At 43.9% G+C, this 16,726-nt stretch overlaps 1 protein-coding gene across 3 annotated transcripts in view; it reads right to left on the reverse strand.

Moving 5' to 3' along the window:
• LOC140729747 (basic helix-loop-helix ARNT-like protein 1) overlaps positions 1 to 14,846 on the reverse strand; it is a 65,522-nt gene extending 50,676 nt beyond the window's left edge. For all 3 annotated transcript variants that reach the window (XM_073049911.1, XM_073049912.1, XM_073049910.1), the window contains exon 1: positions 14,698 to 14,846. The gene's annotated coding sequence lies outside the window, so the exon portion shown is untranslated. The remainder of the gene's footprint in view (positions 1 to 14,697) is intronic.
• Between the last annotated feature and the right edge of the window lie 1,880 nt (positions 14,847 to 16,726).

Genomic DNA, 16,726 nt, shown 5'->3' on the forward strand with positions numbered 1-16,726 from the left:
CACTTTAATCTTTTTTTTGTAATAAGCACACTATGAAATATTTAGAATTAAAATTGAAAAATCACTTACTTTTGATTTTACTTATTAATTGAAAGGTATAATGAAATACAGTACAGCAAAGAAAATATTTCACTTTTTGCAAACTTTCTCATCTGTCTTCATTACAAATCCATTGTCTATAAACATTGACAAGAGAACATTTGCAGATGCTGGAAATCCAAGCACGCTCAAAATGCAGGAGAAACTCAGCAGGCCAGGCAGCATCTATGGAAAAGAGTCCTAAGGAAAGGTTTCAGCCTGAAATGCTGGGTGTTCATTCATTTCCATAGATGCTGCCTGGCCTGCCCAGATTAATTTTGCATCCAGGTGAAAGATACATCTTAATCCACATTAGCTCATCCAAATGTTCCGCCTCTAGTCTTTTCTGGATTTACATTTGATTGAATTCATGAGTCTGAATCCATGTTTGCAGTCAGTGCCATAAGCGTGAAGGTTCAATTGATGTCAACAAGTATTGACAGTTCTTCAGTTCTAAGCACATAATTCAACGTGTCAGTGAACGTCTTAATTGAATCAGTCTTAACTTACTCAGAAACAACAAATTTGAAATCACAATACTGCTGTGGTATTTTTGAGGCAAAACTTTATTCGTTGTTCGTAACAGTAGCTGAGTTTTTTGTCAGTCATACAACACTCTCTTTTCCAAATTCAAAACTGGTTCCGTTTGCAATAACAACAGGGTCAAAGGCTTGCTATTCTCTTAACTCATTGTCAGGAAATCTATTATCCAAGTGATTACACACATTATATTCACATTGTATGAAAGAAAATTCCAGCTGTGCAGCAACAAAGGTTATGTGCATGGGACCATTTCAGTTACTGCACGGCCAGGCACCCGCACAGCTTAGAGGGAGCAGAGTCAGTATCTATTAAAAGATCTTATATAAGCTGGCTGTATCTAAAATAGACACAGCTTATTTTACAAAACATTCTGGCAGCTCCAAGGAAAGAGAAAAAAAATTAGCCATTTACTGCAGTCAATCCTGTTGCCAAGATACATTCCAGGCCATTTGAACACTTGCCATCTAGGCCACTTCCTCACGAACTTCCCTTTTAGAAATCTGAGCTCTTGCCAAGTGCTCTGTCTCAGAAACACTGCAGTTTATTTCAAATGTCACTCCCTTGCCTAATGAGCAATTCAGCGCTCTGGAAAGCAGTAAATGCTTCTGTCGACCTACATTGTGCCAAGTAGAGTTTGCACAGCAAATCTTGTTTTCTTTGCATTCCTCTGTGCAGTCACAAACCGCCTTGGGTAAGTGCGTGGTTGGGCGAGAACCTTTGCCAAAAACACAAATTAGGGTCAAACAATAAAGTAGGTCAGATGAATCAGCTGCTCAGGAAGAGGTAACACCGCAATGCTAAATTAACTCTTCATACAGCAAATGGATTTGAACAGAGGAGGTGCTTTCAGGTTTTGTTTTAATGGACCGCTCAGATTCATTTCTTCATCAAAATGTACAGTGAAATGCGTCGTTTGCGTTAACAACCTGAACAACCCGACTCCTGACCAGTCTGCTGCATAATGGTGAGGACTACTCCATTTAGACCACAAGATATAGAAGCAGAATTAGGCCATTTGGCCCATCGAGTCTGCTCCGCCATTTCATCATAGCCGATCCAATTTTCCTCTCAACCTCAATCTCCTGCCTTCTTCCCGTATCCCTTATACCCTGACCAATCAAGAATCTAATTTACATGAAGCGTTACTACAAGAAAGCAACATCAAAGACCCCCCCCCCCCCACCATCCTGCTAATGCTCTCCTCTCGCTGCTGCCATCAGGCAGGAGGTACAGGAGCCTTAGGTCCCACACCACCAGGTTCAGAAACAGTTATTACCCTACAGCAGGGGTTCCCAACTTTTTTTTGCCATGGACCAATACCATTAAGCAAGGGGTCCCTGGAACCCAGGTTAGGAACACCTGCCCTATCGCTATCAAGCTCCTGAATCTTCTGTCAGAAACTTTGAAGCAAGTGGTCATGGTAGAACTGACAGTTCCTTGGGAAGACCAGATTGAGGAGTGGTTTGAATGCATGAAAGCTGGCAGAGCAGTGCCAGAGGTGGGGGTGGAGGGCACAAAGCAAGCCTATAGAGGTGGGGTGTAGAGGTTTTGCTGGCTGCTCGCTGTGCAGAACCTATTCTTCCTTGGCATGACAGGGGCTTCAAAGAAGAGACATCAACACTGTCACAGCGGTTGCTGAGTGAGGTATGACCCGTGGACTAATGCCGCTGGTACATAAGCCAAGGCCTGATCAACCCTGGATGGGTCGCCTGGGAGAGAGTGTCCGATGTTGAAAGACCCAAAACATCCGATGACCCCTGGTAACATCACTAATGATGTTCCCAGAGCATTCTAGTATGTATATCAGCATCAGTTACATTTACATACTTTGATAATAAATTTACTTAGAAACTTGAACAAATCAATGAAGGAAGGTCACTGATGAAGTAGATGGATTTGTCCTGACAACTATTTTATGATTTATTTCTGGAGATACAACACATACCAGCCCAATGATCCCGCACTGCCCAATTACACACATGACCAACTAGCCTACTGGCCTGTATGTCTTTGGAATGTTGGTGGAAACCAGAACACCCAGAGGAAACCAATGGGATTACAGGAAGAAAGTACAAAGTCCTTGGAGATAGCAGTAGAATTGAATCTGGGTTGCTGGCATGGTAACAGTGTTATGTTAGCCACTACGCACCCATGCCACCCTGAGCAACACTGATCTTTAACAGAACCTGCAACCCAACTCAAGCAAGATGCCTACCTCAGATACTCCCATCTGCCTGTTGTAATCCCCTTAACCCTTTCCTATCCATCAAACATCTGTTACAGACAGACAGACATATTTTATATATCCCAAGGGAAATTGGGTTTCGTTACAGCTGCGCCAACCAAGAATAGTGTAGAAATATAGCAATATAAAACCATAAATAATTAAATAATAATGTTAATCATGCCAAGTGGAAATAAGTCCAGGACCAGCCTATTGGCTCAGGGTGTCTGACACCCCGAGGGAGGAGTTGTAGAGTTTGATGGCCACAGGCAGGAATGACTTCCTATGGCATTCAGTGTTACATTTCAGTGGAATGAGTCTCTGGCTGAATGTACTCCTGTGCCTAACCAGTACATTATGGAGTGGATGGGAGTCATTGTCCAAGATGGCATGCAACTTGGACAGCATCCTCTTTTCAGACACCACCATCAGAGAGTCCACCCCCACAACATCACTGGCCTTACGAATAAGTTTGTTGATTCCTTTGGTGTCTGCTACCCTCAGCCTCTGGTCCCAGCACACAACAGCAAACATGATAGCACTGGCCACCATAGCCTCATAGAACATCCTCAGCATCGTCCGGCAGATGTTAAAGGACCTCAGTCTCCTCAGGAAATAGAGGCGGCTCTGACCCTTCTTGTAGACAGCCTCGGTGTTCTTTGACCAGTCCAGTTTATTGTCAATTCGTATCCCCAGGTATTTGTAATCCTCCACCATGTCCACACTGACCCCTTGGATGGAAACAGGGGTCACCGGTGCCTTAGCCCTCCTCAGGTCCACCACCAGCTCCTTAGTCTTTTTCACATTAAGCTGCAGATGATTCTGCTCGCACCATGTGACAAAGTTTCCCACCGTAGCCCTGTACTCAGCCTCATCTCCCTTGCTGATGCATCCAACTATAGCAGAGTCATCAGAAAACTTCTGAAGATGGCAAGACTCTGTGCAGTAGTTGAAGTCCAAGGTGTAGATGGTGAAGAGAAAGGGAGACAGGACAGTCCCCTGTGGAGCCCCAGTGCTGCTGACCACTCTGTCTGACACACAGTGTTGCAAGCGCACGTACTGTGGTCTGCCAGTCAGGTAATCAATAGTCCATGACACCAGGGAAGCATCCACCTGCATCACTGTCAGCTTCTCACCCAGTAGAGCAGGGCGGATGGTGTTGAACACACTGGAGAAGTCAAAAAACATGACCCTCACAATGCTAAACATTGTACCATCAGGGAGGAGGTACAGGAGCCACACTCAACATTTCAAAAACAGCTTCTTCCCCACTGCCAGATTTCTGAATGGACCATGAACATGATCTCATTATTCCTTTTTTTTCTGCATTCTTTACTTTGTAATTTTATTTATTTACAGATACAGCACAGAATAGGCCCTTCAGCTCTTTTTTGCCCAGCACACACCTGACAACCCCGATTTAGCCCTAACCTAATCACGGGACAATTTACAATGACCAGAATGTGTTTGAATTGTGGGAAGAAACCGAAAACCCGAGGAAAACACGTGCATTCCACAAGGAGGACATACAAAGACTTCTTATGCAGGATGCCAGAATTGAACTCCAAGTTTCTATGCCCAGTGCTGTAATAGCGTCATGCTAACTGCTATGCTTCTATGTTACCCATAAACAAGATTTGATTTTATATTAATCTTATGCATTTGCACAAAGCAACAAAGTTCATGTCATGTAAGACCGGATTCGGATTCTGTATCGTAGCTGGAACAGCTCGTTCCATCTACCGTCTGTGTGAAAGACTTGCTGTTCAGGTCCTCTTTAAATCGTTCCCCTCTCACCTTAAGCCTGAACTCTCTAGACTCCCCTGCTCTGGGGTAAAGACTGTCACCATCCTACTTCTCTATGCCCCTCATGGTTTTACAAACCTCTATCACAGGGGTTCCCAACCTTTTATATGCCATGGACTAAACAAAGTACAAAGTTCAAAGTTATTATCAATGTACAGTGTCTATAAGAAGTGTTCACCGCCCCCCCCCCCCACTCCCGTAAGTTTTCAAGTTTTACAACATTGAATCACAGTGGATTTAATTTAGATTTTTTTAAAAAACTGGTCAACAGAAAAAAACTCATGCATGTCAAAGTGAAAACAGATCTCTGCAAAGTCATCTAAATTAATTACAAATATAAAACACAAAATAAGTAGCCTATGGGGGGGAGGGGGGAGCATTGCAGAGATTGGCTTGCTTAGTGAATGACAAGTATTATGATTTCTGTACTGCTACTACTGTAGTCATTTGTATTGCATTTGTGCTAGCTCTAATAAAGTGTTTGCTTGTGGTTGAATATGTGTAAAGTGTCTCCTTTCTTTGCAGATACAAATGAAAATACCCTGAGCTGAATAGGGAAAGAATCCATAATGAAATTTTAAATAATTTTTTGTTGCAATCAGATTCTTAAATGGTCCCCTAATACAGTGAAATAGACTCGATCTCACAATCCACCTCATTATGGCCTTGAACCTTATTATTTACCTACACTGCATTTTCTCTGTAACTGTAACACTTTATTCCGCAGTCTGTAATTTTGTCCTTGTCCTATCTGAATGCACCATGATGATAAAATGATCTGCATGGGTGGCATGCAGAACTGTATCTTGGTAGATGTGACAATAAGAAACCAATTTAATTTAATTAATTAACTATTCTAATACATGCTTGACCAGCTTCCCTTATTCTACCTTCTATAAACGTCAACTCATCCATCATTAGGGATCCCCACCATCCAGGACATGCTCTCTTCTCACTGCTGCCATCAGGCAGAAGGTACAGGAGCCTCAGGATTACATCACCAGACTCTGGAACAGTTATTACCCCTCAACCATTAGACTCTTGAACTAAAGGGGATACTTCACTCACCTCAACTCCAAACTGATTCCACAACCTATTGACTCACTTTCAAGGATTTTACAACTCACATTCTCACTACTATTTACTACTTATTAATTTATTATTATTATTATTTGCTTTATTTGTATTTGCATATTTTGTCTTCTCTTGCACATTGGTTGTTTTCCCATCTTTGTTTGTGTATAGTTTTTCATTGACTCTATTGTGTTTCTTTGTATCTACTGCCCACAAGAAAATGCATCTCAGGTGAGATATATACACACACTTTGATAATAAATTTATTTTGAACTTTGACAAATTGCACCATAAAGAAAGAATGTACCATAAACACAAGAGATTCTAAAGATGCTGTAAGTCCAGAGCAACACACAGAAATGCCAAAGGAACTCAGCAGGTCAGGCAGCATCCATGTAGAGGAATAAAGAGCCGACATTTTGGGTCGAGACCCAGCAGGCTCAAAGACAGTAGTAGTCCCGTGTACTGCACTGGGACTGACTGTCTAGAGTTATGTTCACAGGTCTTTGGAGTGACACTTGGAATCTCAATCTTCCAACTCAGTGCTTAAGCCAATCACTCAAATTGACAGCACTTCCAGATCGGAAAAGTAATGTGCAGAGGATGCTTCCTGTAGTGGGGGAGTCTAGCACCAGAAGGCACAGCCTCAGAATAGAAGCCTGTACCCTTAGAACAGAGATGCAAAAGAATTTCTTTAGCCAAAGAGGGGCGAATCTGTGAAATTCATTGCCACTAATGGCTGAGGAGGCCAAGTCATTGGGTATAATTAAAGCAGAAGTTAATAGGTTCATGATTAGTCAGTGCATCAAAGATGGAAAGAAGGCAGAAAAATGATGTTGAGAGGGATAATAAATCAACCATGGATAGACTCAGTGGATGAAACAGTCCTATTCTGCTCCTATATCTTATGGTCTTAACTTGGCGTATGAACTCACAGCTTTTGATTTGTGCTTGTAACTTCTGAGAGCTAAATGTCTTTCACATTCACAGCTCAATTTGCTTTTACAGAGATGGGAGCTTCATAAAATCAAAACCAGTCCTCATGCAGGGTCTCAATCAGCATACTAATTAAATTAATAATCAACTAAACTAATCCCTTCTGCCTACACAATGTCCATATCCTTCTATTTCTCGCACATTCATGCGTCTTTCTTAGAGCCTTTTGAACATATCATACCCAACTGCTAAAAGGCTAGAGTAGGGTAAGCAAGTAATTAACATAGAACAGTACAGGCCCTTCAGCCCACAATGTTATGACTGCCAAAATCAATCTAACTTTTCCATCCCTCCCCCATAGCCCTTTACTTTTCTACCATCCATATGCCCAAAGGTCTCTTAAGTGTCTCTAATGTATCTGCCTCTACATATACCCCAGACAATGCATTGAACACACTCACCATTCTGTGTGTAAAAAAAACATACCTGTGACATCTTCCCTCTTCCCCCCTCCCACCCCGTGCTTTACTCAAATCACCTTACAATAATGCCCATTCTATTAGCCATTTCCACCCTGAGAAAATGTCTCTGGCTGTCCTCTTATTATCTTATACACCACTATCAAGTCACCCCTCGTCCTTCACTCCAGAGAGTAAAGCCCTAGCTCGCTCAACCTTTCCTCATAAAGCACTCTCCAGTCCAAGCAGCATCCCAGTAAATCTCTTTACACCCTCTCTAAAGCTTCCACATCCTTCCTGTAATAAGGGGATCAGGACTGAACACATTATTCCAAGTATGGTCTAACCAGGGTTTTATAGAGCTGCAACATTACCTCATAGTTCTTGAATGCAGTCCCCTGACTAATAAAGGCCAACACACCACCCTACTTACTTACGAAACAACTTTGAAGGATCTCTGGACCCCATAATTAAGAATGCTAACAAAACATTATTGTGCATTGCCGAGCAAACAATTACAAAAGAAGTTGTCTGGGCTTCAGTTGTATGGGGCATTGGTGAAATCATTGTTGGGTTGCACTGTACAGCATTAATCACATTATTTAAGGAAGGATGTTCCTGCTTTTCAAGTTATTTAGAAGTGGATTGCTGGACTAATAGGCATATCTGGAGTGGTAGGACGCTGCCTTTCTGAGGCATCATTTTTTGAAGATGTCCTCGATAGTGAGGAGGCTAGTGCCCACGATGGATGTGACTGAGTTTACAACCTTTTCCACCTTTTCTGATCCTGTGCAGTGACCCTCCATACCAAATAGTGATGCAATCAGTTAGGATGCTCTCCATATTACATCCATAGAAATTTGCTGGAGACTTTGATAACATACCAAATTTCCTCAAACTCCTAATTAAATGTAGCTACTGGCATGCCTTCTTCTTGTTGGCATCAAACATTGGGCCAAGGAAAGATCTTCAGAGATGTTGATACCCAGGAATATCTCCTTGTGATCATCTGAAATTGTGCTAATAGTTTTTATCATCAGCAAATTTATAGATGGTGTTTGAGCTGTGCCTAGCTATACAGTCCAACAGATTATGTATAGTGAGTTGTGCAGTGGACTAAGCACACATATCTGTTTTTATTGTCGGTGAAAAAGAGATATTACTTCCGAACCACATTGGTTGTGGTCTCCTGATGAGGAAGTCAAGGATCCATTTGCAGATGGAGATACAGAGATCCAAGCTTTGAAGTTTGTTGAGTAGTATTGAGGGGGTGATGATGTTGAACGTTGAGCTATAATCAGTTTGACATAGGTACTGGTGTTATTCAGGTGGTCATGACATTTTATTCACATTTCATTAACTTGGCAGTAGGTGTCAGCCTTGGTTCAGTGGGAAGCATTCTTGCTTCAGGTTAGCAGGCTCTGGGTTTAATCTCTGTACTGCAGACTACAGCACTTAAAACTAGGCTTATGTGCCCAGTGAGGTACCAAGGGATTATGATACCTCCACAAAATGTTCATCTGCACTCTAGCTACTGAACACAAAAGATCATCCAGACAGAAACAGAACTCCCCAGTGCTGTGAGAGTCCTCTCTGACATTCCAAAGACGCTCTGATAGGTTACAAATACAGGAAATTCTGCAGGCGCTGGAAATCCAGAGTAACGCACATAAAATGGCAGAGAACTCATCAGGTTAGGCAGCATATACTGAGAGAAATAAAAAGTCAATGTTTCAGGCTGAGACCCTTCATCTGGTGGGCTAATTTGCCAGTGTAAGTTATCTCTAATATAGGCACAATAGCAAAAGAATACAAGGACAGAATTGTAGTAAGGTACAGCAAAATAAAAAGAAATAACTGGTATTGCTCATCTGGGAGCTGCCGTGGTCCTGATGGGTTAGAAATACAGCATGGTACAGGCCACTCGGCCCACAATATTGTGCTGACTTTTTAAACCTACCCTAAAATCAATCTAACTCTCCCCTCCTACATAACCCTCCATTTTTCTATCATCGATGTGCCTATCTAAGACACACACACACACACCTCCAATCACCTTAAAGTTATGCTCCCTTGTATTATCATTGGGTGGCAGGGTGGAGATATGTCTCTCCCAAAGGACATGTAAGGTGCTCTTTCCCTCCGCTAGCCCGTAGTCACCCTTGGGCAACATATAGCACCTCCTTAGCCCCCCAATCAGGGTCATATGAAGCTATGGGAGCAGGTGGTGGATGCTCGTACGAGTAGCTGGTGCATATCACAAGTGCTGGTTCTCTGACCACTGATGCAGACAATCTCTGAAGAGTATTGATAATGGACACTGCCCAGAAGAAGGCAATGACAAACTATTTCTGCAGAAAAATATGCGAAGAACAATCATGATAATAGCACATGTCATAGGACCCAGCACATAATGATGATGATGTATTAGCCATTCCCCCATTGGAAAAAAATTTCTGGCTGTCCACTCTATCTATGCCTCTTATCATCATGTACACCTCTATTAGCTCACTTCTCATCCTTCTTTGCTCCAAAGAGGAAAGCCCAAGCTCACTCAACCTATTTCCATAAGACAGGCTCCCTATGATCTAGGCAACAGCCTTGTAATTCTTCTCAGTGTTGAATAGCCTCTTACCGTAATACAAGTTCAAAGACCAGTTTGCTCTACACTATACTGCAGAGTTGTGGACACAGCTCAGCACTTCATGGAAACCAGCCTCCTCTCCATGGACTCCACCAACACTTCTCACTGCCTCAGTGGAGCCAGCATAATCAATGACCCCACTCACCTCAGACATTTTCTCTTCTCTCCTCTCCCATCACCAAAAGATGCAAAAGTATGTACCACCAAGCTGAAGAACAGATTCTATCCCACTGTTATCAGACTCCTGAATGGACCTCATGAATGATAAATTGGCCTGACAATATACCTTGTTGTCACCTTACACTTCATCATTTACATGCACCACACCTTCTCTGTAGCTTTTGCACTTTATTCTGCATTGTTACTGTTTTCCCTTGTTCTACCTCAATGCTCTGTGTAATGATCTGATCTGAATGCACAGTGTGCAAGACAAGCTTTTCACTTTATCTCTGTACATGTGACAATAATAAACCAACAACCAATCAGTAACCATAATTAGATCACAGACTGTGTGTAAAAATGTATAGTGACACTATTGCAGCTTGGGGCAATGGAATTCCGAGTTCAATTCCAACACCCTCTGTAAAAAAGTTTGTATGTTCTTCCCGTGAGCACATGGGTTTCCAGCCCCTGGTGCTCCGGTTTCCTTCCACATTCTGAAGACATACCAGCTAGCAGGTTAATTGATCATTGTAAATCATCCTGTGATTAGCCAGAAGTTAAATAGGTGGGTTGCTGGGCAGCATCGATCGCTGGGCTGAAAGGGCCTGTTCCACGCTCTACAAACAAACATTATAGCAGCAACTTTATAGAGTTCAAGCAAAATATCTGCCATTTTTTAAAAAAGTGATGTCAGAGGGAAACATTACATTTCTCAGTTCCCATTGGGCAGGAGGTACGGAAGCCCGAATTCTAAAACCAGCATGTTCAGGAACAGCTCAGTACATCTTGCAACTACAATCAGGCAGGAGGTACAGAAGCCTGAAGTCTTAGACCACCACGTTCAGGAACAGCTACTGTACTTTCCTTCAACCATTTGGATCTTGAACCAACTAGCAAAATACTATTCATTGCAGTTCAACAACGCTATGACCACTTTAATCACTTTGCACTAAAGCAACTTTTTTGTTCTAATTATAATCTTCCATGTAAAAAATGGTATGTAATTTATGTTTCTTTCTTCTGAATGCTGTTTATCTGATGCTATGTGTCAGTACGCTGCTACAAGTGTGTTTTTCATTGCACCTGTGCACACATATACTTGTGCAGATTTGTCATGGAGCATTACAGCACAGAAACATGCCCTTCAGCCCATCTAATCTGTGCTGAGCTATTAATCTGCCTAGCCCCATTGACCTGCACTGGAACCATAGCTTTCCTTCCAAATGTACTCATGTACTTAACCAAATTACTCTTAAATGTTGAAATCAAACGGACATCCATCACTTCCACTGGCAGTTCATCCCACACTCTCACTACCATCTGAGTGAAGAAGTCATGAGATAAACTTGTGTCAATTGTTGCACATTGATTGCTTGTCAATCTTCATGTAGTTTGTCATAAATTCTACCATATTTCTTTATTTTTCTTTAAATGTCTGCAAGAAAATCAATCTCAAGGTAGTATACGGTAATATAGTCATTATACAGCACAGAATCAGGCATTTGGCCCATCTAGTCCGTGCCAAACCATTTAAAGTGCCTACTCTATTGAAGTACACACAGACCATAGCCCTCCCATCCATGCACCTATCCTAGCTTTTCTTAAACATTTAAATCGAGCTTGCATGCACGACTTACGCTGGCAGCTCATATGACACTCTCACCACCCTCTGGGTGAACAAGTTTCCCCTCATGTTCCCTTAAACTTCTAACCTTTCACCCTCAACCCATGACCTCTGGTTGTAGTCCCACCCACCCTTAGTGGAAAAAGCCTGTCTGCATTTACCCTATATATACTTCTTATCATTTTGCATACACACACACACACATTTTGGACTTTGAATTTGAATAGATTCAAATTTTGACTTTAGAAAAAAAGGCCCTTCCTGCCCATCAAACACCCACTTATGCTGAACACTAATCTCATATTTAATTCTCCCTACATCCTCACCAAATCCACCCCTCCGAGATTCTTCCACTCACTGACTAACTAGAACAATTGACAGTGGTCAATTAATCTACTTTCCTCCAACACCTTTGGAGTATGAGAGGAAATCAGAATAGCTGGAGGTTAGCATGCAAATTCCAAACTGATATCATCGAGGTCAGAACTGAACACAGGTCTCTGGTGCCATTAAGTTCTTTTACATGCAGCACTGCCACAAGAAAATACATCCATCATCAAGGACCCTCAGCATCCAGGCCGTGTTCTCTTCGCTACCATCAGGCAGGAGGTACAGCAACTTTAGGTCCCACACCACCAGGTTCAGGGATAATTATTACCCTGCAACCATTAGGCTTCTGAACTGCTGAGGACAAGCTCACTCACCTCGACTCTGAAATGATTCCACAGTCAACTTTCAGAGACTCTACAACTCATGTTCAGTATTATTTTTTAAAATTTGCACAATTTGTCTTCTTTTGCATGTTGATTATTTGTCAGTCTTTGTTTATGTATAGTTTTTCATACATTCTGTTATATTTCTTTATTTTCCTTAAATGCCTACAAAAAATGAATCTGAAGGTATATACGGTGACAGATGTGTACTTTGATAATAAACTTACTTTGATCTTTGATTGAACCCAGGTCTCTAAGTGCTGAAAGCTAACTACAAAATGAAAAATGAATCTCAGGGTTGTATATGGAGACATATATGTACTTTGATAACAAATTTACTTTGAACTACATCACTGGGCCAAAATCTATTTTAAAAAACCTCAATGTTCCTTAAAATTAATATTCACAATCAGTTGGATGTAAATGACTTACGGAAAATACAATTGCTGCTGCCTCAGCAAGCTATAGAGGGTTAAGACTCCAGATGACTCAAATCTTAAGAAAACACTGCCAAGCATTCTATGGTTTTGAATTCACTCTTGTCAAATATTAGGCAAAAGAAAATCAAATCTACCCATTCGCGAGTGAGATCTGCTGCAATGGCAATATACATTTACATGCACCCTTAACAATTAATGTTAAATGTTAATTTCAAAGCAGAAATTATCAAACCAGTTGACAGCAAATGCATAAGAGGATATTAGTACAGGGTACTAAAACATCACAGGCTTTCATTTTAAGCACAAGAGATTCTGCAGATGCTGGAAATCCAGAGCAACACACAAAAAATACTGGAGGAACTCAGCAGCTCAGGCAGCATCTGTGAAGGGGAATAACCTGTCTAGGCTTAGGGCCAAAATGTTGACTTTTTATTCCCCTCCAGAGATGTTGCCTGACCTGCTGAATCCCTCTTTGGTTTTAAATTATCCCTTCACGGAGAGAGTGGAATACAAAATGTAAGTAAAGGAACCTAAAAGCATAACCAAAGGCGGTGAGATTGCAATCAAGGATATCTCATCAACAAGGGAGTAGGACAATTGGGGGTCTGTGCAGACATACAGAGTACAAGAGCACAGAGAGAAATAAAAATAACAGACTGCAAGAAAAATGGGGTTTGGATTACCCTGTCAGTGTCAGAATTAGGAGGGAATGCAGGCAATCAGAGGTGGGAAAGAGCGCCAGAATGAAGGGGAGCATGGATGGAGGGTCAGTGAAGAATGGAAGGCAAGTTGGGAATAAGGGACAGCCAGTGATTGGAGTGGTATTAACAGGCAGTGAGAAGATGAAGCACTGGTGATTTAAAACCAGAGGAATTCAGCAGGTCAGGCAACATCTCTGGAGGGAAGCAACAGTCAACATCTTGACCCTAAGCCTAATGAGGGAGATGGAGGATGTCTCTGTAACAAGAGGGAGTGCTGGTGATTGGGAGCAGAGGAAGGGCGGGCTAGAGATTGGGAGCGGAGGGAGGGCCCGGTGATCGGGACGAGAGGGAGCACGGGCGATTGGGACGGGAGGGAGGGAGCGTGGGTGATCGGGTCGGGATGGAGCGCGGGCGAGCATGACTGGGAGGGGACGAAGCCCCAGTAATCAGGAGTGAAGGGAGGGAACACCAGTGATCGGGACGTGAGGGAGGGAGTGTGGGTGATCGGGAGGGAGCGCGGGCAAGCGGGACGGGTGGGAGGGAGAGTGGGTGATTGGGAGGGGAGGGAGCCCCAGTAATCAGGAGTGGAGGGAGGGAGCACCAGTGATTGGGATGGGAGGAGCTCTTGTCAGGGGCAGGGAGGGAGAGCAGGTGTTTGGAAGGGGTGGGAGAGAGGGTGCGCCAGTGATCAGGAGTGGAGGGAGGAAGAGCTGGTTATGCGGACAGGAGGGTAGGAAGGGAGAGCAGGTGATTGGGAGGGGAGTGAGTGCCAGTGGTCAGGACTGGTGCACCAGGGATTGGGACGGGAGAGAAGGAGCGCGAGTCATTCAGGAAGGAGCTCCAGTCAGGGTGAGGGAGGGAGCGCTGGTGATCTGGAGGGGAGGAAGGGATCCCCGGTGATCCAGCCAAGAGAGAGGGAGCGCCAGTGGTACGAGAGGGAGGAAGCAGCGGTTGTGGGAAGGGGAGGGTGGGAGCGCGGGCGATCCGGGATGGAGCTCCCGTCAGAGGGAGCGCGGGCGATCCGGGATGGAGCTCCCGTCAGAGGGAGCGCGGGCGATCCGGGATGGAGCTCCCGTCAGAGGGAGCGCGGGCGATCCGGGATGGAGCTCCCGTCAGAGGGGAGGGAGGGAACGCCAGTGATCCGAGATGCATCTCCGGTTAGCTGGGAGGGAGGGAACGCCAGTGATCCGAGATGCATCTCCGGTTAGCAGGGAGAGAGGGAGCGCCGGTAACCGGGGAGAAAGCGCGCCCCGGTGTGCAAAGCTGCTGCCCGGAGACAGGCAGCGGTACTCACAGGGTGAGGATGACGGGCCGCGATGCGGCTGGCCCCCGGCTGCCCAAGCTGGCGCTGTCACCGGCTCCGGTGCCCGTCCCAACCGTTCCCCCGCCGACCACCGACCGCCGCCACGCAGGGATCCCCTAACCTACTTTCCACTGCTGACGTAACCGCTGACCTGCTTCTGCGCTCTCCACGCCCCAAGGCCAATCACAGCCCGCCCACAGCAACCGACCTATCACCAACCGGCTTGCCGAGAGCTACAACCAATCGAGAGTTCCCATTCCGTGAAGATCGCACCAATCAAACACCAGTACTTGCCGAAGGCGGGCTAAACATTCGCCTATCAGAATGCTAATGGCACTGCCGTCCTCTAATAGGTGAGCGGGGAGATAAGGTTGCTTTGTGATTGGGTAGGGTTACGGGCGCTTGGGCTCTGGTTGCTAAGGCAACGGGGTACAACGGCCGGCTTTTCAACGTGGTGGAAGCTCCGGACGTGGTTGTGGGCGGTAGGAAATGTCGGCTGAGGGCCCTGTGGGTTCTCAATGAGGCGCTCCCTTAGAACCACGCCTCCCACAGTGTGACCTTCTCTCAATACTGCCCCTTTCACGGTGTGACCCTCCCTTAGTACTGCCCATCGCACAGGGCAGTGCTCCCTCTGTACCCCTCCTGAAATACAGTACCACACCCCGTATATCTTCAGCCCCGTCCACCAGTGCTCCCCCTGCACCACTTCTATCATGGGGCACCCGTCCCATAGTACTGCTTCCCTGACAGGATGGTTGGCTTGCTTCAGTTTTCATAGAGTGTATGGAAGTAATCCCAGCAATAGCTATATTTGGCAACTTTGGGGGATATAAGAACCCACCAACATTAAAGAGGCTCGAGAAGAAGGAATCTGATAGGAGAGGAGTATGGTCCATGGGACAAAAGGAAAGGGGAGGGGGAAATTGCTGAAAGTTGGAGAATTCAATATTTATGCCATCAGGTTAGAACCAACCCAGAAGGAATATTAGGTTGGTTCTGTACTGAGGAAACTGTAGGTGCTATGTGATCACCTAAGAATGAAGAATATGAGCACAATCATTTATCAAGGTTATTTTCTGGCTCAACTCCATTTTCCTCTTAAATTTTCAGAAATCTCTCAATCTCTGGTTTTAATGAACACAATGACTGAGACTCCACGCCCATCCTGGATGGAGAATACAAGAGATTTCCCATCCTCTGCATGAAGAATTCTCTCCTCAAGCTTCACCACAGCTTCTTTACATTTTTAAGCTCAAATGAATGAAGATCTAGACTACCTGTCTCCAGTCATAGATGTGACCATAAACGGTACCGAAATAGCGATTTTACTAGTTACCATGTCAAACATGGTGTTGATAAATTGGTTTATTATCACATCTACATTGATACATACAATGGAAAACTTGGTTTTGTGTGCCATCCAAACAGATCATTTCATTGCATCAGTGCATTGAAGTAGAGGGGAAAGGAATAAAAGAATGCAAAATAAAGGGCTACCATTGTAGAGAAAGTACAATGCAGGCAGAAGATAAAGTGCAAGGCCATGTTGAAGTAGATTGTGAGGTCAAGTGAGTCATCACCAGGTTCAGGAACAGTTATTACCCCTCAACCATCAGGCACTTGGACCATTCAGGATAGCTTCACTTGCCCATTACTGACTTGTTCTCACAACCTACAAGGCTCAGTTTCAAGGGTTCTTCATCTCATGTTCTTGACATTTATTTATTATTGTTTTATTTTCCTTTTCATTTGTATTTGCTCAGTTTGTTGTCTTTTACACTTTGGTTGATTATCCGTCCTGTTGCGTGTGGTCTTTCTTTGATTCTATTGTGGTTCTTACATTTGCTGTGAATGGTGAAATACATCTACTTTCATAAGAAATTTATGTTGAACTTCAGGAAACCATTTAACAGTCTGTTAACAGTGGGGTAAAAGCTGTATTTGAGCCTGGTGGTACATGCTTCCAGACATTTGTATCTTCTGCCTGATGGGAGAGGGAAGAAGAAGGAATGTCCGCTGT

Source organism: Hemitrygon akajei, chromosome 6 (assembly GCF_048418815.1).
Source record: "Hemitrygon akajei chromosome 6, sHemAka1.3, whole genome shotgun sequence".
NCBI classification, from domain to species: Eukaryota; Metazoa; Chordata; class Chondrichthyes; order Myliobatiformes; family Dasyatidae; genus Hemitrygon; species Hemitrygon akajei.